The 25,301-nt window shown below is 41.7% G+C and overlaps 1 long non-coding RNA gene across 2 annotated transcripts; it reads right to left on the bottom strand.

Moving 5' to 3' along the window:
• Window positions 1-5,007: 5,007 nt before the first annotated feature.
• Window positions 5,008-24,962, bottom strand: LOC137858591 (uncharacterized). 2 transcript variants are annotated; one of them, XR_011097871.1, is made up of 3 exons: window positions 24,734-24,952; window positions 7,416-7,515; window positions 5,008-6,814 (listed from the first exon to the last, which is right to left on the bottom strand). It is a non-coding gene; the product is annotated as an uncharacterized lncRNA (long non-coding RNA). The 2 variants fall into 2 exon arrangements; XR_011097872.1 differs by lacking the exons at window positions 5,008-6,814; window positions 7,416-7,515 and adding an exon at window positions 8,353-9,181 and having other exon boundaries at window positions 24,734-24,962.
• Between the last annotated feature and the right edge of the window lie 339 nt (window positions 24,963-25,301).

Below are 25,301 nucleotides of genomic sequence, written 5' to 3'. Positions count from 1 at the left end.
CATGATATATGCAAAGTAGAAAAAGTACTTTGCTTGTACCCCTTTATCTAAAACCAGGAGGTATGAAAACTTCATTTGAAACTGTCCTGCTTGGCGTGACAAAAGCCACCTGCACCAGTATTCATCTGCATCAAAGTTGATCTTATTGGCCCATGTGTTGCCTTTCTAAGCTCCGCAGTTTTCACACATTTTTACATGACTTTAGCTCTTCTCAGTGACTTTTCTGAGGATTACTGCAAACTTATTTATTCTTGACATGAATTTCTTACTACTACTACAACGTGGTTCTGTTGATCGTTTGCTCAATTGCAACTCGGACTACTAATTATCTTCCAAACAATACCCAGAAGAACATAAAAACATCAGAAAAAGGTCAGTGTGATGACTGTCAGACACACATATACAGCCAATAGCTCCATCTGTATTGCTGAGGGTAAAAAACACTTTCAGGTTCATCTTTGCAACTTGCCACCAGCAGGATGCTCAGCCGAATGCATGGCAGTCAAGATGAGGTTCCTGGAACAACACTTGTGCTATCACTATTTCTGATGGCTGCATCGAGATTGCTGAAACATGGGAGTGGGACAAATTTTAGGGCAGGTAATTGCCCATTTGTTGCTTTGCTTCATAATCTGTGTCTAAAAGTTCTGTAATTTCTACTGATCTGGGCAAAATTTTTATTTTTAATTCAGAACTAGCAATGTTTATTTTTCTTCACCCCCTCTTTTATTTATTTATTTATTGCCATGCAGGATCAGGGACTGCATGGGCAGGAGAGAAAGTCTGCAGCCTGCTGCAGCTCTGGTACCACAACAGGGTGCAACCCTGGCTGCTTGGTGCTCTTGCCTAGCAAGAAGGTGCTTGTGCACAGCCCCACTGACTTCGCTTTTCATCTTGAACTTTTTTTTCCCCTCCTAAATCATACCAGATACCTTTCAGTAATGGTTATGTGAAGACTACTGCACTAACTCAGAGGAATTTGCTAAACATCTTGGAAATTGAGCCAAACATCCACAAAGAGGAAAACCATTTAAATCACTGCAAATGAACCCAGATTCTAGAAGACTGCCAGGGCCCTAGCACACTCCAGGGCCTCCACAGTTAACCTCCATTCCTGTGCCGTAATGATTTCGGAGAAGATGACAAGATCCTGAAATCAAACCACTAAAAAAATCCACAGAGGGAAAAAGTTTTAAGAAGTTCTGTAGGTTACAGTTGCCAGGGAAACCACTTCACTGCAGCCATATGGCCAGAAAATCTATCTTCTTTGTTCTCTGGAGGAAAAGAGGTATTTTGGTGCAGACAAAAAAAAATCCCACAGAAGTTAGGGAGAAAAACATTCACGCAAATCCACTTAATCACTAATGAGAGAAGAAAAATGACTTGCGAAACTGTGCTACAGAAACCCAGCAATATCTAAAATATGAATATAGGGACTGCAAGTTCAGCCTTGCTTTACATTAGGACTTTGAAGAGAGAAATTTTCTTTGGTATAGGAGCTCTTACTGCAAGTGTAAACTCTGTGGATTGAAAGATGATCCCAGCATTGGGTTTAATTTGGGGCTGGGGTACCCAGGAGCTCTCTAGGACTACCTTTATATCTGGTTCTAGACAGGCAGGCCACTTTTAAACATGAAAAACACTTGCACCTCAATGATTTTTTCCTGCTCAGCAATGTGGAGTGACCACAGAATCCCTTGCAGCTCTGTTGGAGAGAGACTGTGAACCTGAACCTGGTTGGTTCTTTGCTCAGGAACAGAAGTCCATCCGTTGCTTGACTGGACCTCTTTCAGCTCGAATGGTTTCCCAGTGGAACTGTTTTCATCCCTATCTGTGATGAGATGTTTGGAAGAACTATTTAATATCCTAATACTAATAGCCAAGCAATTGATTGAAAAACCTTTGAAAAGAAATAATCTGCAAAGTGGTGAAGATACAAATAACCTAATTTTACTCTGACCACAGCTAATCAGTCCCACTTTCCAGTTACAGATTGCCTGTACATTCAGAATACTTGCTTTTCCTCTTATAGCAACATGAATAGAAATGTTAATGATAAACCCAGTAGTTTCTGCACATTATAAACAATGGATATTCATCTGCTGCAAACACTATATAGATGTTCTCCCAAAACAGACACATTTTAAATACATGTATAGTCATAGCTCACTTTTTAAATCTATCTCTACAGTGACATCAAATAAGTTTCTGATTTGCCAAGGAAGAGTCCAAGGTGAGAACAAATGCAGATTGCACCCCAGGCAGCAATAAATGAAACCCTAATGGTGACAACACGGACTGTGCTGTACTGTACCAGTGGCATAAATGCAGTCTCCCCTGCTCAAATGGGGCTTTGGGTGTGCTACTGAAGCTTGGTTCTCAGAGAAAGTGATAGAAGGTACGTGGGTGCCAAGACATAAGGATTTGTTCTGTTCACATCCGTGCTTGCAGGAATAAAACAATTGATGTCAGGGCTTGCAGAGGGGAAAGAATATTCCCTTTTCTCTAACACTCACGCTGATATTTAATCTGAACCCTGCACCAAACAGATTGCAATGCCCAGGGCCCAGCCAGTTAATCGCAGCACATCAGCCTCAAGGCACCCTGCTGTGAGACTCTGTCGTTACACCTTAGGAGGGATGCTCAGAGCAGCAAACGTCAATTCATGATGGACTGCTATGTTCTGCAAGCATGGAAGTGTTTTTCATCTAGCTTTTCAAACAAAAGTGGTGACTGGAAACCAGACTCCTTCTGAAGGCCTATATTTAAATTGAGAACAGACTCTAGATTTAGTTTTCTAACTTGATGTTTCTGTCTTTCTCAGCATGCCTTGCTTTCTTTTTCAACTGTCTTTTCAAACCTTAATGTTTGTGGGAAGTTTCCATCCCATACACTTGCACACAGCCTTTGCCTTAGGAGCTAAGCAGGTCTCAGCATCCTTGCAGATGCTTCATAGCTCCCAGCTAGCACTGAGTTACAGAGAGGTCAAGAGAGCTTCCTGGGAGGACAAAGAAATGTGACCCACATTTTCTATCTTCTTTTCAAGGATCTCGATGTCTGGGCAGATTATTTTGAACAGTGGCATTAAGAATATTTTTTCTGGATCTTAAGATTTCATCCAGGTAACTGAAAAAGCTTCTAGGGGATATGTTTGGAAGTATGACATGAAACATGCTAGAGACCATCCCTACATCAAGAAGTTCCCAAGAACTTTGCCAAGAAACAAAACGGATAAACAAGAGCAAGCAGATGCAGCAGGTTGCCCCTACATTTATTAATGAGCAGTCTCAGATCTCCCCATCATTCACCGTGCAAGACACTTGACTTTCCAAAGAAACCTTTGCTACCCACCTAGCCCTCTCTGCTTAGTGTCTGCTGACCAAGAACATCAGCTTTCCAAGAGCTCAGCTGAAGAACCAGTGGCTATAACAGGCATTGCTGCCAAGCAAGATCACCGATTAGCAAATCGCTGAAGTGGCACAGGTACCAAGTTTATTCTTGTTTATGCAGACCTTTTCTCAGGCCTACTGCCAGCCCACCCGTCTTGTCAAAGGAGCAGGTTGGCAGTAGTTTTGTACCTTTGGCCATTTATTCTGGCTAATTTAGCAACTGATCTTCTATTGCCTGGTGCTTTTGCAATAAAGTCCCAGTTGAGGCTTCCAACTGAGAGCAGTTTGCATAAGTTCCTGAATCTCTGCTTCGCAATCCTAGCATCTCGTTCCTTTAGACGAACATGAAGATTGCTCCTAGCGATACCTGAACCTAAAATGAACCAAAAATGTATTACATCTTTTCAGCTTGCCAGGCAGTGGAGGAGAAATTCACACCAATCCCAGCTCTCAGAACAGCTGTTGCGACAAGGTGATATTGCTAAGGAGTTTCAAATAGAAGCCAAGGCAAATACTCTCCCTGCAAGGGTTCTGCTGTGTTTTGCAGTCTCCAGCTGGAGTCTAATTGCAATTTCAGCCAGCACACAAAACCCCCAGCATTTTCCACTTCCAAAGTTTTTAAGGAATTTGAGAAAATTAAATAGTAAATCATACTAACCTAGATTTTCTTAGACCCAACATGGATTCTCCAGAGATGTAGTAATTTCTTTATCTGTTCAGCTGAATTTAGCGAAGCACTTGTTAAAATAGTGAGATACAGAGGAGAACAATACTTCATTTCACATATTTCCCATGATACTCTATTTCTCAGAAAATACAGTATATGCTGGATGTATGCGAACATTTTGTGAACTGGATATATGTGAACATACGAACTAGCACATATTCTTCCACAGACACACATTATTTAAAACCACTTCTCATTCAACCTTCCATAATTCTTTCCTGTCTCTCAGCCAAACGTCCCCAACAACATCCTGGTACCAGATGAATGACACAACTGCATCCGTGCTTGCTGCCTGGCTGCTTTCCACCACTGGGGGTTTACAGGTTGCTGTTAAAGATAGGACATATAGGCTGATTCAGACAAACACAGAGGCAACCTGTTTTTCAGCTGTAGCAGAAAGCCATTTGGAGTGGCAAGTCTCAGCAGCTGTGGCTGCAGGACAGCAAAGGCCAACTCAGTTTGCTGCAATGGGGAGAACCTGAAAGCTGGACTTGCAGTAATGAAATGTCACCACCAGCTGGGACTGGTGAGCAAAGAATTAATTAATCTTGCTCACAGAGGTTGTCTTGGGACAGCTGGGAGAACACACCCCAGGCTGCGCTAGCTTAAGATAATGGCTTTTTAAAGTGACATGTGCTCTGACAGCGTGCTACATCATGACGGTGTGGCGTGTGGTCTTGACTCATTTTAACCATGACAGTCTAAGTTTGAGCAAGAAGAGTGTTTAGAGATCTGTCCATCAAAATGAAGTACAAATTAAAACAGAACGAAGGCCTCGGGTAAACACGTGCATGTCCTTTGCAGAGAATTATGGACATGAGAAGCTGTTGAGATAGAAACAGCACTACAGCCTACCAAATCTGTAACTCCTTTGAGATCCTTTCAGGCATTTTCCTTATTTTATTAAAACAAACTTTACTGGAAGAAATTCCGAGGTTGCAACATGCATCATTAGTAAGCTACTTCATCTCTACTCCATTCACTTACTCTGTGCTTCTCTGCTAAGATCATATTGGGGCATACATTTAATTTGGTAATTGATACTATGAAGCACGAGGGAAGGCATTGGTTTAAAGTCTCAGTTTACATTATCTGCTACATAAATTTGCCATTATAGTCAAAATTTATAACTTATGATGCTTTTTTGAGTGTTCCAGATACAAATATAAACTGAAATGTACAAAGGAGGATCAAGGCAGCTCTTCAGCTACACACCCAAAGAAAAAAAACCTGACAGTTTTGTTTTGTAACAACTTGAGCAGTTCCAGAAAGTCATTTTCATTCTGCTTTCGAATAAAAGCAACAAATAAATTAAACTACACAAAACCATGACTTTGAGCTTTCTAACTGCAGGAAGGGATTCACAAATAGTCTTACGATCAGGGCATTACCCGAGGATGCATGAGATCCACATGACTCAGGGCAAAAGTTTACATTGAATTAAACAGACCTGGGAGAGAGACAGCTCTTGATAGAACCCAGGCTGGTATCACAGACACTAAACCCACTTTCTCACTCCTCTTTCTTTTGCAGGCAGAACTATCTAGTGCATTTCATTAAGTCATGTATTGCTAACAAGTCTGAAAGTCTCCATCCAAAAAAAAAAAAAAGTGACAAATCTTCAAGTTAGTTTTGCTTCAGTGAAACAACTTGACTGTGACATGATTCACTGCAATTAACGTTCCCGGAATGAGTTGGGTTAAGTATATCAAAATAAGCCTTCTCTTAGCAATTTGTTTTTATCTGTGTGTCTTGAATTATCTGATCTAGATAAATGGAATATTTAAAAGATCAGCTTCCACTTTCACATAGCTACAGGAAAAAAAATCATTTCATTAATAAAAATAGAAGTTTTAGTCTGTAAATTTATTTACTTTTTTTGACCAATATTAGTCGTAAAGAATGAGTCTTGATCCCTTTCATATTATCATTCATATTACCACCATTAATATTACCAGGTAATATTACCTCACAGTCAGCGTCAGCAACCTGTGACAGGGAAACAGAAGCTTTGTATTTAAAGCATAGCCTATAATTTTCCTGCCATACAAGTAACAAGTACCAAGATGAAGAGTAGTAGGAGTAAGTTTTGTAAACATGAGCACTGCCTGACATCTTAAATTCTGTAGGGACTAGCCAACTTCTGCGTTGTGATTTTCCATTTGATTATGATGCATTCTCCATCTCAGTAGACCACAACCTTTTGCTCTCATCATGTTCTAACAAGTGCTAAACTCATTTGTATTATTGCTTTAATACCATATGATGTCAATGGTAATAGCTTAATCAATCCGTACCTTTTCTTGACTGGTCACACTAACTCACACTAAAATAAATTCTGGGAGTTTAATTAAGAGATCAGTTTTCAATGAAGATTTTTTTTTTTTAAAGCTTTCTATTTTTATTTCTTCTCGAAATTGCCTTTCCAAAAATGCCACTCCAAATGGAAACCAGCAGAAACAAAGATCATCGTGAAATTATGAATATAATGAAATCATACTGAATATATGAAACCAGGATGCATCTCGGGCACTGTGCTATTTCCCTGACTGTATTCACCTAGCCAGGGCTGACTCGCTGTATGGATTCAAGAAGGAAGCAAACGCTGGTGGTGAGGCACTGTTGTGACCCTGGATTTGCGCCTGATCCTCAGGATCAGGTTGGGGCCATTGCAGGTTTAGTTCCTGTACACTGGGCTCTGAAAAAAAAAAAAATAAAAAACAGTGGCAGACAGATCCTGAGCCCTGACTCCCCACCTCTGCACAAAATCCAAATGTTCAGAGCAAACAGAGGCACACTCATGGGGCACAAGGGTCAGGCAGCAGCTGGCCACAACCTGAGTGAACTCCCCCTGTCCTTTTGGCCAGGGAAGATTTCTTGCATTTTTCTTTTAATTGAACTTAATCCAGTTTTGCTGTCACTTTATTTCAAGATTTTTGGTGTCTTCAGGATTACAATTATTCCAAGCTAATTTGGAGACTGGGGGAATGGAAATGCAGCTGAAACACACTGGAGCTTTGCATAGCAGGTGCAGCCAGGGTTACTGGTCATCTGAGCAATGACTACAGGAAAATATCCAAAATAAGCCTAGAAGGGCTTATTGGCCTCAGGGGAGGAACATTTTCAGCCAGACAACTCCTGACAACCTAAACAATTTTAAGAGCTTCCTCTACAAGTCTTCTGAACTGATATCTTTCCAAATTACTATACTACAAGCTTTCAAACTGATAGGTTTCCTTAAATCTAATTTCAGCATATTAATACTTATCCAATAGAGACTGACATGGAGACTTACCTACCTGTTTTCAGCAAGCCTTTAAACATTTTGAAGTTTCTCTCTTCCTCCTTTCATTCTTACCAGATAGGAGAACTTTGGCAAGCTCAGTGCAATTGATACTCCTGTCAAAAAATCATCTATGCTATCAAAAAATCCCACTTACTCCACCTCCACCTAACTAACATAGGCTCCTCATCCCACATTCATTAAAGCAAAGCTCATCTTCACACAAGACAACCCATATCCTGACACCATTCATAAACATCGCAGTTGGCAATCAAAGATAACATGCAGTGCTTTCAAAAATAACTTCAGACAGCCTGTTCAAATAGATGCAAAACCAGGGAGCCCCACTGCTTTCTTCTTCACTCCGTATGCTCTCCAAGTGCACATGAAATGTAGGATGGAGAGCTGAGAGGAGAGAGGGTTTGCCTCAATTTCTGGAAATCACGTCATAGCCCTGGTTACCAACACAAGCATTTAATTCACACAGCCTCATTCAGAGGTTGAAATACAGCATGCTGCAGCTGAAGGCCATTTCCTAGTAGGTATCTAACACGGTTTGCTGTACGTGTATGTGGGGATAACAAGGTTGGTCCCCATCACTTCCTCTTGCCCAGGATTCATCACTTTATTATGATGGAGCATGACAAACATCAAGCAAAAAAGGTGCTTTGAAAGACTGAACTAGACATTTTGAGATGCCTTTAGGTAAAAGCACAACTCTAAGATCTCTAACAACAACATTAGGGTTGTGCTTTGAAAACTTCAGAAACGCTGGGACCTTTGGAGCCTGTGGAAGTGGACCTGAGCTCGGGACTTTGCGGGATGCAGAAGCACTGCGCCTGCTCAGACTCAGGGTTTTTAACCTGTTCTCTCAAGATGCTGTAATTGATAGATCACAAACCATTTTACCCTGATGGACACACATCCTTGTACCTGGAACATTCCCAGAAGCATCATCTGTGGCAAGATTTTATTATGATAATTGCAAAGTTACATTAGACTGTGTGGAGTCTGTGTAGCAACGTTAAATTAAATTTCTCATTGGCTTCAAGGCTTGCTATCTGTAATTAGTGGCTTCTGTTCTTTATTACACTGATCAGTAGTGCAGCGCTATTCATCACCACAGTCTTAGTTAATTATCCTTGCTAATGATTTTCACTGTGAAAATAATCTACAGGTCCCATTTGTAACGATTGCTTTGCGTTAAGATTATTTGCTGGTAAGGCACCACAGCAAGCTGACAAGCCGCAGGTAGGGAGTTACTTATCCCGTAAGATGGTAGCTTATTTGAGGCAGTCGAGAGAGAAAAGGATAATTTCACAATTTGGCAGCAGGTTTGTGACTACTCTGCCAGATGTGCGAGAGGGTGGCAGCGCGATGTGGCACCAGCACTCCGAAGGAAGCTCAGCTAGAGGAGACTGTAAGAGCAAAAGGAAGAGCTTCGGCATCGTCGCAGGTTTAAGTAAGCTGTGCTAGTCACCACTGCTTGTCCTCTCACAGCAACCAAGAGGTGCATTTCTGGCTGAACAGCCACAGCTGCATGCACCAGAATGGACATCACATACTCTGAACTTCAAAGCCAAGGAAGCTCGCTCTGCACCAAGGGGCTTCTACCCTGCGGATGGGAGACTTGGGCAAGGACATGGTTCGGCCAGAGGTCGGCTGTGCTGCAGAGAACTGAGATGCAGCCATTCCTTCCCAGGCTGGGGGAAAGAGGCACAGGAATAGGGCTGGCAGGGGAGCGCCCCGTGCTTCTCATATGGACCCAGGTGATAAAAGATGCTCCGGAAAAAAAATGAGAAGTCATCTGTCAGAGTCAAACAAGTTCTGTTTAATGATTGATTTTGATCACCTGAAACTCTCAATGTCTATATAAACCCAAGGATGAAACTTCTCATGCAATGAAAACAGCAGACAGTGAAATTAAGCACCAGCAGCCTGCCACCTGCCTTCTGAGCTCAGTATTTTGTTCTGCGCCTGGAAACAAACACATCACGCACGGTAATTTACAGCACGCTCCACACAGCCTACTTTCAAATAAACTAATGCCATAAGGAAAGGTGAAAGGACTGGTGCAGCTGATGTTGTTTGTCTCTAGAAGACAAACAGGAGATAGGAAGCCACCATTGGTACAGGGGCTATCAGAAATCATATATATTTCACCAAGAAAACACTGTCCCCCCCACCCCCATAGGCTCTTTCAAAGCTTGGTGACAGATGCTTTTCAGAGGGAAGGTGTCTCTTGCGACTTCACTGAATAAATGTGAAGTCAGCTGTAAAAATAAAGGGATAAGAGCAAGAGCAGGGCTGACACTGGAGAAGAATAACTCCAGGCCCACAGCCTCCATCGGACATGAGCCTGGGCTATCTGGCTCTTGTCACAGAGCACTGCACAGGTAGTGTTGGCTGCAAAAGCAGCAGCATGGGTTTTCATGGGGTATCACATATTTATTCAACAATAACAAGAACCCTATGGAAAAATACAAAAAATACAAAATACAAAAGCGTACTTTAGAGCTAGAATCTCCCATAACGTTGCTAACCATTGTCATTAATGACATTTTAAACTAACCTTCTAAAGTCAAGACACCAGAGCAAGTCTCTTACAGAGCAAGTACCCTTCTGCCTGAGCCCCGAGGATGAGCTGTTACTGCCCAGAGGGCTGGGTGGCCACGCACCTGCGACAGCCTCTTCATGGCTAGGAGGAAAGAGAACATCCTTTTTCCACCCCACCAGGGGGTAGAGGGCTTTAGAATGGAGTTACATCAAGCAGTTACCCCAGCAGTGTCAGCCTGAAACAGGTAATGGCTTTCACATCCTCAGCCTACTCAGTGCCCAAACCAGGAGCTTGGCTCAGGTGCTTGATTTTTCCCTCTGGAAAGTACTCTGAAATAAATATGTTTCTAGTTCTATATGTTTTCTCTGTTCAACTGCTGGGAGCCAAATGAAGTGTGATGTTGATTTCAACCTGCTTTGCATAAAACACACAAAACAGACCTTTGCATTTCCAACACTGGAAATAGCACCAAGTGAAAACTGTTTTTCAGCAGAAGCTCAGGGTCTGCATCTCCCTGGTAACTGGTTTATTGTGTCTTTCTGATGGTAGCAAGCTGTCAAGCTTTATTCTCCCCTCTGTGCCAGATAGGAGCAGCAGTGTTCCCTCTCCAGGGGCTCAGGGGGCTGTGCTACCCCAGCATCGTCTGCTGAGGGGTTCCTTGGATGGATTAATTTGTGCCTTCTTGCTAAGAGTTGGGCCCCACAAACAATGCCAGAATCACAGGAGATCCACTTCAACTCAACCAGCTGAGGACAGATAGAGGGTTTACACACTGTTTTAATTATGCTGGACTTTCAGGAGGTATTAGTCCACATTAGCCCTTAGTGTGTGAAAGTGACAGCATCAATACATAGTTATTTTCCAAGCTCCATCCTGAAGACTTCGTTGTTTTTCTTTTTCACCTCCCATAAGCACCCCTGGAAGTTTAACTTAACGCTGCTGCAGTAAGTGGCCTCTAAAACATACACAAGAACAACTTCTGCCTTTGTGGTGTAGCTTTAGCAACATTTGTGAACAATTTTGAAGTGTTTAGAAGTCATATGAACGTATGTGAGGAGATCTGAAAGAGGTGCAGGTGAAAAGAAACAGTGACAGACATATTGCAGCTCCTACGGTACTGAATTTCAAGCGTGAATTGAGCATGAACATTTTCCAAACGTTTCCTTTGTGAGAGTGGGTTGACAGGTACGCTAGCTCACATTCCCTTTGGAGAGAGAGGAGGGGAGGAGATGGATGGGAGAAACCAGCCTAACTGTCCAGTAGCCCCATGGTTTGCTAGCAATAAGTTCAGCACACTGTTTTGAGAGTCAAATAAGACATTTTCCCTTATACATGTAGTTCAGGACATGATGGCAAACAGCACTGAATTACAAAGCTAGCAGGGAGAGAGATTCTGCAACTGTTTCTGCTTGCAGTGCTCTCTAATATCTGGCATCAGAGCCTGAGACTTTTTAATGGCCTTTCCTAAATACCTTATGCTGTAACATTACAGAGCATAAAAGAGAGCTCAACAATGCATTTAATAATGCTCAACTAGTACACTAGTTAAATTTTAATAGTTAGCCCTAAATCTTTGATTTTACTGGATTATAGTTGTACCTGTACAGCTGAAAGTTTTCTGAATCTTAGCACAATTTCAAGGGATCCATTCCTTCCTGGTTCTAGGATCACAAGTCCAGAAGGAAGAATTATAGAACTCATGTCAAGCTCACGCCTTCCTGAAAACCCTCATAATTAACAATACTTTTTACCCCATCTCTCAAGCAGCATCAAAAACCGTGGAACATAGTTAAGCCGTCCCTACTCCACTCAAAAACCAGTGTAAAGCTTTCAGTTAGTCATTATGTCCTAGATGCTTTACCCCTTTTTAATACGAGAAAAACCCTTGATAAACTTTCCTTGTTTCATGTGTTTCTATTTATTTTGATTTTCAATTAGCACAGGATTTTTCTACTCCCCTAATATTACACAAGACCAGCTCATCTGCTGAAAAGTAAATAGATTGCCAAAAGTAATGATAATAGCAAGGAGAAAATAGTGCTTAAAATGTTGCTGATATTTACAGCTTAGTTATTTATCAATAAATGGCAGGTGTGTATAAATACATTAGATCTGAGCATTTCCAAAGACAACTGGTGGCTTCCATTACTGATAAGTGAAATGAAAGGGGTTCTCTGTTAGATAGCCAAGATATATTGGCTGAGAAAGTTATTAGCTTTCCCTCTCCTAGTAAGTCATGGAAGGAGGCTGCCATTGACAATACAGCAGATGAAAACCTATGAAAGGTGACAAGGTGGAAAAAACAGCAAGCAGGCAGCAGACAATCTATTTACTGCAGGGGGTCTAGCGACTGTAGCAGTGTCACACATCAAATCACTGAATACAGTCAGCATCCACCTACCTGCAGGGAGATGATAACCTTCTCTCCCTCCATCCCCCCCCTCCTTCTCTCCTTGTTATATCTTTAAGCAAGTAGTTTTGAGCTGGATCTAGCATACGAGTTTAAAAGGATAGCAGAAAGCAGCTCATATTTAAGCGGGACCAGAGCAATTAATTGATCTTCCTCTGGTCACTGCATCCTGCTTAGCAGCTTTGAAGATCCTTTGCAAGGCTCCATGCTGGAGGGTGGGCAGAGGGGCCTGATCCTGGCAGGGCTTGCTCTCTGCATGGGAGAGCCGGTGCTGAGCGAGCCTTGGGGCCCCAACACTGCTCCTGATGCAGGAGCCCACCCTTCTCTGATTGGTTTTCTGAAACACACATGAAAATACTGCCAGCAAAATGAGGAGCTGGGTAATGAGAAAGTCTGGAAAGTGGAAAAGCAAAAAGGACCAAACTGTTTACTGAGAGTAAGCCTGAAACCTCTCAGCCAGGAAACACTGTTAACTTGCAGAAATGAGAGGCATTTTAATTTTTATCTTCACAGGAGCAAGAACCTTGTGGAAAGGAGCAAATATCCTCCCGTACTTGAACTCCTACTTGGAATCAGAACGAGCTGTTTCTGCACATGAAAAAGCACACACGAGCCACAAAGCTGGCATCCTGCTCAGCTGCAGTAAGCCTGCACGTCTCTGCAGAAGCAAGTGCAACACTGCCAGCTCCCACCAGCTGGAGAGCTGTCCCAGGCATTCACACCCTGGGAAGAGCATAGCATCCCATGCTTTAAACAGATTACCCTCTTCAATATTTCATTGGACTCCAACAGTTCAGCATCACATCATGTCTCTCTAAAGCCAGGCTGGTGTTGGCAATTATTTTGCCAACTTCCTCTGATATCATAAACTCCCAGTTACAGCTTCATTGCGAGACTGGCCCATAGAAGCAACTCAGCTGCTGAGTGGCTTTATCCAGACTACAGAGGTGTCCTTATTTGAGACAAGATGCAGCGAGTTAAACCACAGAACCTAGACTGCATTAGTACAGTGAACACTCATATCGTGATGAAGTTTTTTTTGAGTCCAATTCCCATTCAGAGTTTCTTGTTCAGCAGCAGGTTCGTTGGATTCTCTGCCCCATCCTGCCGTGATGAATGGCTGACAAAGGACTGAGTCCTGGTACCCACCTGGCACTGTAAGTGCTTTTGTGCAGGGGGAGCCAGTGGTGCAACACACCGAGAGACTCTCATGCCAGCTGCCCGGCTGCCACGCTGCTCGGCAGCCTTATCAGATGGCATGAACAGAACAGATTAGAGCTTGCCTTTGTCTCGCGCTGCCTTCTTGCTTCCCAAATGTTACCTTCATACTTTCAAAGGTTTTAGATAAGCGTTTATTGGGAGTGTAATTCGTGTTACTGAAAGTGGTTTAATGTGTGCGGAGAAAAAAAAATAGTCTTCCTAGTGATAAGGTAATAGCATATTTGAAGTCACATTACAAATTATTAGCAGCCCATTAGTTATTTTCTCTTCAAAAAGCCTCCAATGTGAAGACCTTGGACATTAATCCTTATTATTGTTACATACACTACACACATAAGAGGGCTCTGCTTTAGTAAATTGTATTGTTATATTTTCTGCTATGCTTGTATCGAATCAGCTTATTTTTGTCCTGCCAGGTCACCTTCCTTTGTTCTGAATTAATATCTAATAGGAAGTAATGTAGACAGAATAGCACATTGTCATAATAAATTGATATTTAATAGTATATGGATTGGTGCTAGGGTTTCATATCCATCTTCTGTCAGTTGTAGCAGAGATCTGAAACAGAAGCAGGGTATCCAAGTCTTAAAAACAAAAACATCCTCAAAACGAGGCAGTGGAAGCCTGCATGCTTGCTGTGTTCAAAAACAGGATTCTTTGGATCCTTGTCCTCTCCTGTGCAAAGGTCTTGGTATCAGGACAGTAACAGGAGCTGTCACCAGAGCTAAAGGGCCCTGAAGGGAGCCGGTGGCTCAGCCCCACCACAGGGCACACCGGGGTGAGCACCTTTGCATTGGGCAGCTAAATACATTTCCCCAGTTCAGTGAGACAGGAATGGGTGTGCACAGGGCAGGCCCAGTGTTCCCCTGGAAGAACATCCAGATGGCTGGGGAGCAAAATCTAGTTTAAAGAATGGGGTTAGTGTCAGATCTCTATTATTAGGCTTATGTTTATATTTCTTGTAGCTGCAACAGAAGCCTTACAGCTCCTTCAAGATGCTGAGGCATCAGGATGGGAGAGCAACGTGCTAGCAGAGGAGTAAGGAGACCTGCAAGCATGGCTTCCTTTGTTAAGGTGACAGAAGGTGCCTCAAAATGGGGAAGCAAGAGCAGCCATGGCCGAAAGAAGCACCAGCAAGCACTGGAACATTTCCCTCCATGATTTGTGCTGTCTCACACATTGTTTCCCTGCCATGGTTGTGCTATGGGATCTTGGACACTTTGAACAGCTGACAGCAGAGGTGATTACAGATTTGGCTGGACTATTTTTCTCCTAACCTTAACTGCCACAATATTTTAAGCAAAGAAATCAAAAATATTTGTGGGGAAGAAAAAAATAAATCAGTAAGTGTTCACAATGGCTATTCTGAGCATCTCCATCCTATCTTCTACTGCTGCTGCAATTTTCCAAGCGGCAGCACTCTCAGTAACATCACTGAATCGAGCTAATGCCACCCTCCCCATTCACAGATAGAGAAGGTGCTGGGCATGGTGCCATCCAGCCACGGGCACACACCAGTCTCACAAAAATACACAAAATATTCTAGTATATAAACACCATACTTCTTATTTGAAGATAAATACTACTTCAAACTGTATTTTCTAGCAAAAAGAAGAGGCTGAGAAGGCTTATAAGTGATTTGGCCAGTAAAGTAATGTATTTACAAGGGTTTTGATGTCATTAAAACTTAAAGGTCTTAAAATACAGAAACTATTTACTTGTCACAGAAATATGAAGCTGTTTCTGTAGTTCACTCATTTAAAAGGCTGCCGTATTAACAGATAACTTTTAAACTTTAATGGAAGTCTGTCACATCATTAGATGGCATATCTACAACCCTGTGATAGTCCCAAATTAATTTAAAACTAATGATAGAACTATACAATTATTTATTCCAGTCTTTGATAGAGAGGCAGAGATCCCTGTCAAATATTACTTTGTGGAAACAATTTTCTTTCTTGAAGAGACATTTTCCAAGATAAACTGAAGTATAAATGACTGAGTAGCAAAGTATTTTCCTATACAATATTTTCCAAATGCACCTTCCTAATGACATACACCCTTTTAATATTTTACTGTGCTCCTCTGATGCTATTGATTATGATGACATGAAACCAGAATATCTCGTATTTAAGTTGAGACATGCAGAACATAAGCCTTATAATCTGAGCTACTACACCAGGTCGGCTCTTGCTGGGGAGATGGACTGCTCTTACCGCTTCTGCAAAAAGCAAGCATAGCTAAACATTTCAGTGACCAAAAACAGTTCTAGCTGAATGACTGACAAATACAACTAGGGACTAGCAAATTGTTTAAAGAATTTGTGCTTGGCTTCAGAATGACAACAGCCTTAAAATACATATTGAAATACATTAGCTTACACAATTTAAGTCACAATTAGAAAGTTAAATCTTTTTTCCAATGTTTTTGCTGTTTGATTGTTTTCTGTTTTAGTAAGACTACATAAAATAGAAGAGAAAACACAGCAAATGAGGCCAAATAATTTCCCTCTTACAATAAAGTTGGAAGTTACAACCCCATTTATGAGAAATTCTCATAGCCTGGTTAGCAGATTTTTCTGCTTTTGGAGAAGCTCTGCATCTCCTCAGTAGATAAATCAAATGACAGGCCATTCTTTCAGCTGAATTTGTCAGTCTAACACTGCCAGGAACATTAAAAATCTTGTCTCATGATGTCCCACAAAAGAGTCCAGAAGAGCAGCACCAGTAAAAACACAGATGCATCTGGCTACTAAAATATTTCACTGATTCTAATAAATAAAACTAAGTGACAGCAATGCTCTCGTATCAGCATCTAAGAAATGGCATATAATGATCTGTGCTTTCAGAGACTAAAGAAAAACATGTGTAAGAGGTACCAAACAAAAGGAGGAGGACATGGGAAAGTTAAGTGTTGTTTAGCAAAGATGCATTGGTGTGATTTGTATGGATGACATGCTTTAGCTACTTTGAGAGAAGAATCACTTTTCTGCATACCAAGAAAGAAACTAAAGGCTTTACCAGGAAGGATACCAATGCACTGTTTGCTGCTTCGTAGCAAACTGGTCCCCCTTGAACTCATTGTTGGATACAGTGCAACTATTTGTGGACATGATAAAAAGTAACTTCACTCAAAGCACTAGTTTTGTTTTATTTACCTTTCTTTTATAATGACTAGAATAACATAGCAGGGATGCTTGGAAAAGCACACTGCTCCCTTCTGCTTTTCCTTTAGCCAATACTTGGTGTCCTGCCCCCCATTTTTCTCCAAATTTTATTTTTTAGACTACTACAGCAGCTTGCTTCTTCCCGTCTTCAGCTTTAGTTTTGTGCCCTTGAACATTTACACAGGGGGCTGTGTCTAAGCATTTTGAGGATCTGGACACACCTTTCCAGAGCTGCTTAGAACCAGTAACAGAAATCCTTCTACATGCTAATTGAACACAATGCAATGACATCTTACCAGCATGCCATGCAAAAAGGAACAGACCTCTTGGGCATTTGTCTGAGGTGACAACATGGATTTGGTGCAGGTCACTTCACTGGGGACTGGATGCCACATTCGTTTGTTGTTACACAAGACATCCAAGCCCGCAGCAGCTTGGTGCATGGCACATGGTTGTCACTCGCACACCTGCTCTTGAGGCAGCATCAAGAATTTACCTCTAGTATTTTTTCTTCACTGAAATTAGACACCTGGTAGTTTAAAATAACATTACCTCCCCACCTTGGCAGGGCATAGCATAGACCAAGATACGTAAACACCAGTGCTTATCCAGACTTACACTGATGTAACCTGTCACTGAATTTTTCTTTCATTAAGTTACACAGAACAATGGCAAGAACAATTATGTCCAGCCCATTTGGCACCATCTTCCTTACCAGGCCAACCCACAGGCTGCTACTGAACCTGCCAGGCTTGTAGGAAAGGGCAGGGTGCAGGTGTAGGTGGGACCCAGCAGCAGTGGTTTTGGAGGAACCCACTTCCACTGTCATTAGAGGCAAAGTTCAGTGTCATGGCCATGACTGTACTGCTGCAGTGCAAACACCTAATGATTGCCTCTGCTAGAAGAGAGTGGATTTTATTCTCAGCCAGCGAGGGCAGAGATGATGGATTTTTGCATCTAAGCCACCCAAGTCACTGTGAGTTATCTCCTCGGTGCCAATATTACATCAATACAGTATTGCATATCAAAGTAGGAAATGGCTCAAGTCATTCCAAACCTAAAAGACAGTAATACAGGAGACTCCTCTCTTACAGCCAAGAAGCAGCCAACACACTGACCCCACATTAAGCACTTTCTACTGGCTTCACTCCTTTAACAATTCATAGAGTAACATGGGCTGAAGTAGGTGGTGCAGAAAAATATGCTTTTCACAGGCAGAAAATGCCTTCATATTCAATAAGCTCAGTAAGATTATGAAAACAGTGTTTTCCCTACCCTTAGAAATTATATTAGATACCTAGCGATCAGACACCTGTCTCCTACTCTCACCATAGACCAGTGTGATTTGCTTCTTCAGCAGCTGCAAGACTTGAGTTCAGAGAGCACAAAAATCACCACATGCATCAGCAGTGCTGGAGGAGCCACATCGCCGCGCCACCATCAGGACATGCTCTATGGAAGACTGTGTTTGCCAGCACAAACACTCCTGAAGATACAGATCTTTAGGAATAAATGCCATGGTCCTAAAAATGGGGAAATACACCTCTGTTTAGGTTTACCATTTCCTTTCTCCAAAATCTCTTGCCCTCTGAACACGCAAGCAATCCATGTTCTCCCCCAGTAACAGCTAAGGGGACCACAAGTTGCCAGGATAGCGATGGAGATGCCTGGGACCAGACAAAGCTCATGGCTATAACCATAGGGCACACCATACTTCCCCACACTCCCACATGTCCCCAGAAGCCAGCTAGCTGTACACAAGCAGGGCCCACACAGCACAGGCTGGCCTGCCCCCTTCCAAACCTCCCCATGTTTCTGTATCATCGTATCTTCCCTATAAAAAGGCCCCATAGCCCAACTGCAGCAAGCTCCCACGCATGTTGATCATTTGGTGATGTTCCCATGCTCACCTGTTTCCTTTTGTCTGCCATTGATTTTTCAAATTGCTGTGACAAAAAACTCAGCAGCCCGTGAAAGACCCACCCACTGCATTGTTATCTGCACATTTTCTTCCATATATGTCTAACAGGGTGATGTGTTTATTACAATCTTACTGGCTATTATATATTGTTGCCTGAGTGACTGTGCTTCTTCCTTCTATTAAATTAACACACACAGCGGTAACGTTAGTAACCCTCGCTCCAATTTCTCTTTATCTAGCAGGGTAAGAAAAACACATAGTATGGGGTCCTCCTAATCACCAACAAAAACTCATCTTGTTCAGCCAGTATAATTCATGCAGATATTAGAAATACTATGCAACTGTTTGGATAAAACAAAATTTTGGGGAGCAAATTGCATGCCATATATTTTGTCAGATGCTTCACTTTGGTTTTCAGAACACACAACATTCACCTGTGTACGCTGAATGAGTGCCACTCCTATTGTTAAATAAAGCTTTAATTTAGAGGAGAGATGGAGCTATCTATCAAAGCAGTTATGCTTTTCTGCAATCTTCTAAAGACCTAGCAAATATTACTTCGCTACAAGAAAGAGATACCAGATGCAAAACCTTACTATCACATGGAAAACCTGGGCCACAAGTGCACTCGGTACTCTGAACTTTGGCTCAAGAGCTGCAGAATACAGCAAAGCACTCAGCTCGGTCACAGAGCAGTTATGGTGGGAACATGACTTGCAAGCACCAAATTGCTGTAATGGGACCTCAATTTCATGGTTGTAAGAAAACCTTTCACCATTTTTAAGAGATGAAAATATCATAATAAAGAACAAAAAAAACTCATTAGCACTTCACAGCTCCCTGTAACTGAAGGTTTTTGTGAAGACAAGGCTAATCCAGCAATGTTCCTGGATCAGTACAGCCTGCTTCCTTTTGAACTCCTCATCCTCCATTTTCACACCTCAGAGTAATGTGTTTCAGTCTGACACTTTGGAGTTTGTTTAGAGAAAAGATTTAGATCCAGATTTTAAATGAATTCAAGTCTTGATAGTAAGCATCTCTTTCATTGTTCTGACATTTCTGAATGTTTTCAGGCCCCTTGTGCCTAATTTAATCTTATTCTTCACAAATAGTTCAGATATGCAAGATATCTGTGACTTCAAGCTAAAAAGTTTCAGAGAATGAAGGCAGAAGATGTGCAGAATTATTTACACAAAATAAACACTACCAACCCTGCCATAGTAATTATAGTGGTCAGGAGAGTTTAAAATCTGCAGTGGGATTTTTGAGATCTCCTTCCATGACAGCAGTGGTAGGCAAATATGAAAAGAGGCTTTAAGTAGACCCTTTTTTGATACCCAAAGGTAAGAACTTAACAGCCACACCCAGACACCAGTAGGTTTCAGCTAGAGGGTTCAACACCTAGTATGCATAAAAAATCCAACTGTGCCATTAATTCACTGAAAATTCCTACTCAGTAGAAAGTAATATCAGACACAATGCTGTGCCGCTTTCACACATCGACTTGATTAAAGTTTTGTCAACTTGCAGGGCTGTTTTTTATTTTTTTGTGATTTTGCTGTTCAGCTAATCTGTTTAGCTGTGAACTAAGCCAAGTTTTGAAACACGAGGCATACTTGTTTATAAGCATGCCTAATAACAAGACTGTCAATACTTGTATTGTCATAATGGATCAAGTACCATCTCCACAAGCACCATTAGAGCCAAGCCTCACCGTGCTCAAAGACAGCCCACAGAGGAATAGAAAAATCATCTGGCTGGCTGATCCTGCAAGCACCTACAGAGCAGGTTTGTAAGCAGAGAGTATGACAGGCTCCAGGGAAAGCTCTCTGCTCAGCTGCATCCAGCTACAAGTGAAATTACCTCCAAACACATCTTGGGAGGTTTGGTGGAGGCAGAGCAACTCCTCCACCACTTCAGGTGGCTTCTCCTTATGAAGGCTGAAGGATCAGGAAAAGATGTGACAAATTTAAACAAATGTATACCCATTTGTTATATAGGTAAATTATCTTCCCTATTAAGTTTAAGAAGTGGTGGATCTGGATTCTTCATCGCATTAAATATTTGAATATATTTAACCTTCTGAAGATTGTACTCTAGCTTAATTAGAAATGATGAGCCTCACACAGGAATTGCTAGGTGAAGTTTCTTTGGCATATATAAAGCAGAAAGTCTGAGTAGCTGATATTAGTAGTCCCTCCTGGCCTTAAATTCAGTGGTATCTCTAACCTCACATAATGAGCACTCATGGAGCACATTCTGTTACTAGGTTTGAGATTTCAGTCCCAGGTGTATTCAACAAGCCTTCTTCAATGCCCTTTAGTGGGCAAATCTGGTAGCATCAGGCTAATGAAAGGGTTATCTCCCCAGCTGGTATTTTGCAATATTGTGGCACAGGGTCCCACTCTAGGATAGCTGGGACAACTCCTAATTCCAAGTGTGAGTTCCCATCAACCCTCATCTTCAGGGTTTACTCCCAGATTGACTATATACACCACTTGTTTGTTTCTCTCAATCCCTTTAAGCAGCTTATATCATTGGGAATTGCTATAAACATGTCCTAGTGCTGAACCAAGCCAACCAAGAGATTGTCTTAACCAGTAATCCACATCCCAGCAGGGCACCAAAGCAGCATTTGCTCAAGCAAAAGCAGGACGGGCTGAAGGAGTCCCCTATCGGCAGGCTATTTAAGCCAGCCATGCCTCACAGTGCTCTTGTTCAGAAACCTCTCCTACAATTTATCCAGAGGGCATAGGGCTCAAAAATGGGGATTTCCCCCTCACCCCTCAATTCTTCCAAAGGCTCACTTGAAGTACAATAATCCCTTCTTCCCTCCTCACGTCTTGATCAGCAGTTTACAAGTCCCACTACCTCTGCATTTTGATGCTATTGCTGCTTCTGGTACATCAGTACTTTTCTTCAGAAACTAAAAAGCCTTTGTTGTGGTGCTGATTTGGATCACTTGCACTCCCAGCAGAACTGCAGTGAAGCAGTGCACAGCGTGCTTGTTTGCCCTGACTCTACACTCAAGTACACTGCCCTTGAGCGTTTAGGAAGAGCCTACGGACAGAATTATGAACTAAGTATTGACATGTTTGTTACAAGTGTTATACTGTGCTCATGCAGCTTCCTTCCTTCATCTCCATGAACAGCAGCTTTGAAAACTGATTTTAGAGCTGAAACCAAAGCTGTTTTAAATACTACTCTACTGCAGAACTAAAACCTGACCTCACCATGGCAAGACTCACTTGTGTGCTCAAAACAAACCCACCAAGAGATCATTGCAAAACTGCTGTTGGTAGCTTTCACACTGGCATAAGCTTTAGTTTAACTACCTTCAGATGAGATGCTTGTACTTGGTAGATAATGCTACATGGTAGAACATGGTGGTACAGAGGCGCTGACGTTCTTACTGGTACCTTCTTCCTCCTTCCTCAAAGAGTTAATGAAAAATATTTCCATTGCATGTGGGAGGCGAGGGTTTGCTCTCTAGCATGAGGAGGCTCAAAAGATGAAAGCAATTATCTGTGAAGATACTAATTTATCCTGATAGCAATTTTAATAACAGCACGGTTTTTCTCTTAATGTCACTTCTTCTACATTACTTTCTTTTCATTGCACAAAAAGGTTAATTGTTAAAATTACACTTAGGAATAGAAAATAAGGTTAAAGATGATATCTAGCTTCTGATACTGTTTAACCACCAATACAAGCTGGTACAGTTTCATTAAGCAAGAAAGAAGAGAATCTGGGGAGCAATGCAGAGAAAAGACTGAATATGAAAAAAAATCACAGTAAATAGGTCAAATCATGCACAATTAACATTAAAAAGGATAGCATCACAATAAACCAAATGCAATGCTGATTTCTACACAATTAAAGGTAGAAATGGCATCAAACTGCTATTTCCTATTTCTTTCAGTGCAATCCTGACATCAATAATCTTGACTTCTCTTGGTTTTGTTCAAGCCCACAAAGAAAATCTGTGAGGAAAACAAGAGGTATTAAAAAAATAAAAATCAAATAGATTAGTTATAACAGGCTTGATTCTCTTCCTTTTGGCACTGGAGAAGAACAGGAGTTACTTATTGAGTTCTCCTAATGCCAAGTGGTTTAAAGAAGGGAAAGACAGTCCTTTCTGATTCACCCCATGAAAGAAATCAAGGTTTTATTTGACAGAACTTTTTTTTATTTTTATTATTATTTCTCAGTTCCCAACTTGCCTATTATCTGCCTCCACTTTCTTCCTCATTACTTCACCGCTTCCATCCTGAGCTGCCTTCACTAACTGTTTCTTCGTAGCAGTTTTCTTTCAGTTATGACTCCTTTTATTCCAATACTCAGGGCCTAATTCTCAGTCCCATTTTACATGGCTGTAGGCTCCAAATTAACACAGATTGTCCCCCTCACCATCCAGATGGGCCGTACGCTCCTGCTCTCCCACCCGAGCTCTGCAGATGTTTCATAAATGCTAACCCATGTTTTCCTCCTCCTGTCAGGATCTTTCAACTACTCTGTCCTTACCCTGTATTTATCACCTTTATGTTTCATGAAGCTCTCAAAAAGAAAAAAGCCACCCACAGCACTGTATGAATTTCCTTTTTCTTCCTCTTCTGCCTCCCACAGCCTCCTTTCACTTTAATCATTAATATAGTTTCAAGCTACTTATCTCGATGACAAGCTTTAAGAAATTCATGCATGGTCAAAAACACAGGGAAAAATATTCCTGTTTCTATACATACTTGTTGTCATTATTCATTCAGACTCCCCAAATTCTTTCATCAAAACAAGCTGCTTCCTTTATCATCTGCCAACCCTAAGAAACTAAGCCCCCTGGGAGCTCATCTATCCTGTGAACTGCTGTCTTGGATGCGCCTTTATTCTCTATTTTCAGAAAAAAAAATAAAAAGAAAAAAGTTGCTGGAGCTTTATCAGTGAAAAATCATGAACCCTTGCAAGTGTTGTCAGACAGCAAGGGGAGAAATAATCAACTTCCTTGTTAAAGTGCTCAAGATACAACATATGGGCAGCTGTGTTTACAAGTTCTCTCCCTGCCTCTCAGCAAGTTTGCATATCACATACATCTTAAGCTACAGTCCTTTTATTTGGCTATCTATAAGCACCACGACCCTTGCTTTTGCCTCAAAAGAGAGGCTTCATTAGAAGCTATGCTTACAGAAAATGGACAGAACCAGAAAACACACAAACACTAAAAACCTGCATTTAGAACAGCCCTCTCTGGAAGCAGAAATTTAATCTGAATTTCAAGGGTGGCAGAGATAATTAGCTTAAGAAAACACATGCTTTCATTATTAAGTTTTGCTACAGGACCTGTCAGCAGCATCACCTGAGTGATTTATATGCAGACAGGAATAGAAACAAGTCATAGGGATTCAAACTTAGGTAGATATGAATTTCATTCATTTACTGTCTAGCGATGATCTTCCTGTGCAGATCACATCACGCCTTACCTCCCAGGGTCACTACACAGCTCCGCCTTCAGAGTCCCACAAAACACAACCCCTCCAACAAGCTTCCCCTTCCCCAGGGCCCCAGCTGGTGCTAGCAAGTGGAGATCACCAGGGAAGTTTGTCCTACACAGACCCTACACTGCAAGTTTACAACTCTACAATATAAGTTTACTTCTAATAGTTGACCCTTCACGGAGCAGGACAAAGTCATAGAAGCAAGAAAGGAAGCAGACTGGGAACTGCTGCTACAGAAATAACTTTGCAAGACAAGCAGAAAGTCCTCAGATAACCATACAGGTGCTTAAAGGTAATCTGCATTACCCTCTTCTCAGTTTATTTGCCAGACAGTCAGGTTGGATCTAGGCAAGACCCCAGGGAACATCGTTAGAACAGAAAACCTTTCTAGTTCACCATAAAAATAACAAACCCATAACAGACAAGAAAGCCCACTCTCAGAATTTAATAGATCACTTTCATGTTTTCTTCAGCATAATCCTGCTAATATTGGAAGCTACAAAAGGACTAATTCATGAAACAGCAGGGTTGAACTCAAAAACAGAAATTCATAAAATAATTGTGTAAAAATACCTTTAGAACAGAACAGAGGCATCTTGCACAGCAAAAACACAGTAGAGCAGGCACAACACTTGGGTTCTCACTAGTTCTAGGCTCCTCTAGGTTCCTAGAAGAAATGGGTACAAGCTCAAAGCACCTGCTGCTTGGGTGCAATTTGTAAAGTCCTACAGCTGAGGGTCGTGGGGAAGGTTTTGGTATCTGACAGAGCTGAAAGCGGTTTACTGCTCTGATTACATGAGAAGGCAGGTCTGACTTGCAGCCTGCAACCAGGGAACTGGCAAATAAATTAGGTAATTTGCTCACATTTATTGGGAGGGGCAGGTGAGGGGCTCCACAGCACAATAGTCCTATGACCAGGCAGTCTGTGTGTCATATTTTCCCCTCTCTCAGCTGACAAAATGAATTTTAGCTATTTCATCCTGAGAAAAGTAGAAAGATGTTACTTCAACATCAGGATGACTGCCTCTGGACTGAGAGAGCTGGAAACTATTAGCTTCATCTACATATTTCTCTCTTTGTCAAGGTTGTAAATTTATCTCTGCCAGTTTCCCAGTTTTGTGGCTTCTGTTCCTGGTTAGCA

This window comes from Anas acuta, chromosome 6 (genome assembly GCF_963932015.1).
Source record: "Anas acuta chromosome 6, bAnaAcu1.1, whole genome shotgun sequence".
NCBI lineage: Eukaryota > Metazoa > Chordata > Aves > Anseriformes > Anatidae > Anas > Anas acuta.
Note: the sequence above shows the minus strand (reverse complement) of the source record. Positions and strands in the feature narration are given on the sequence as shown.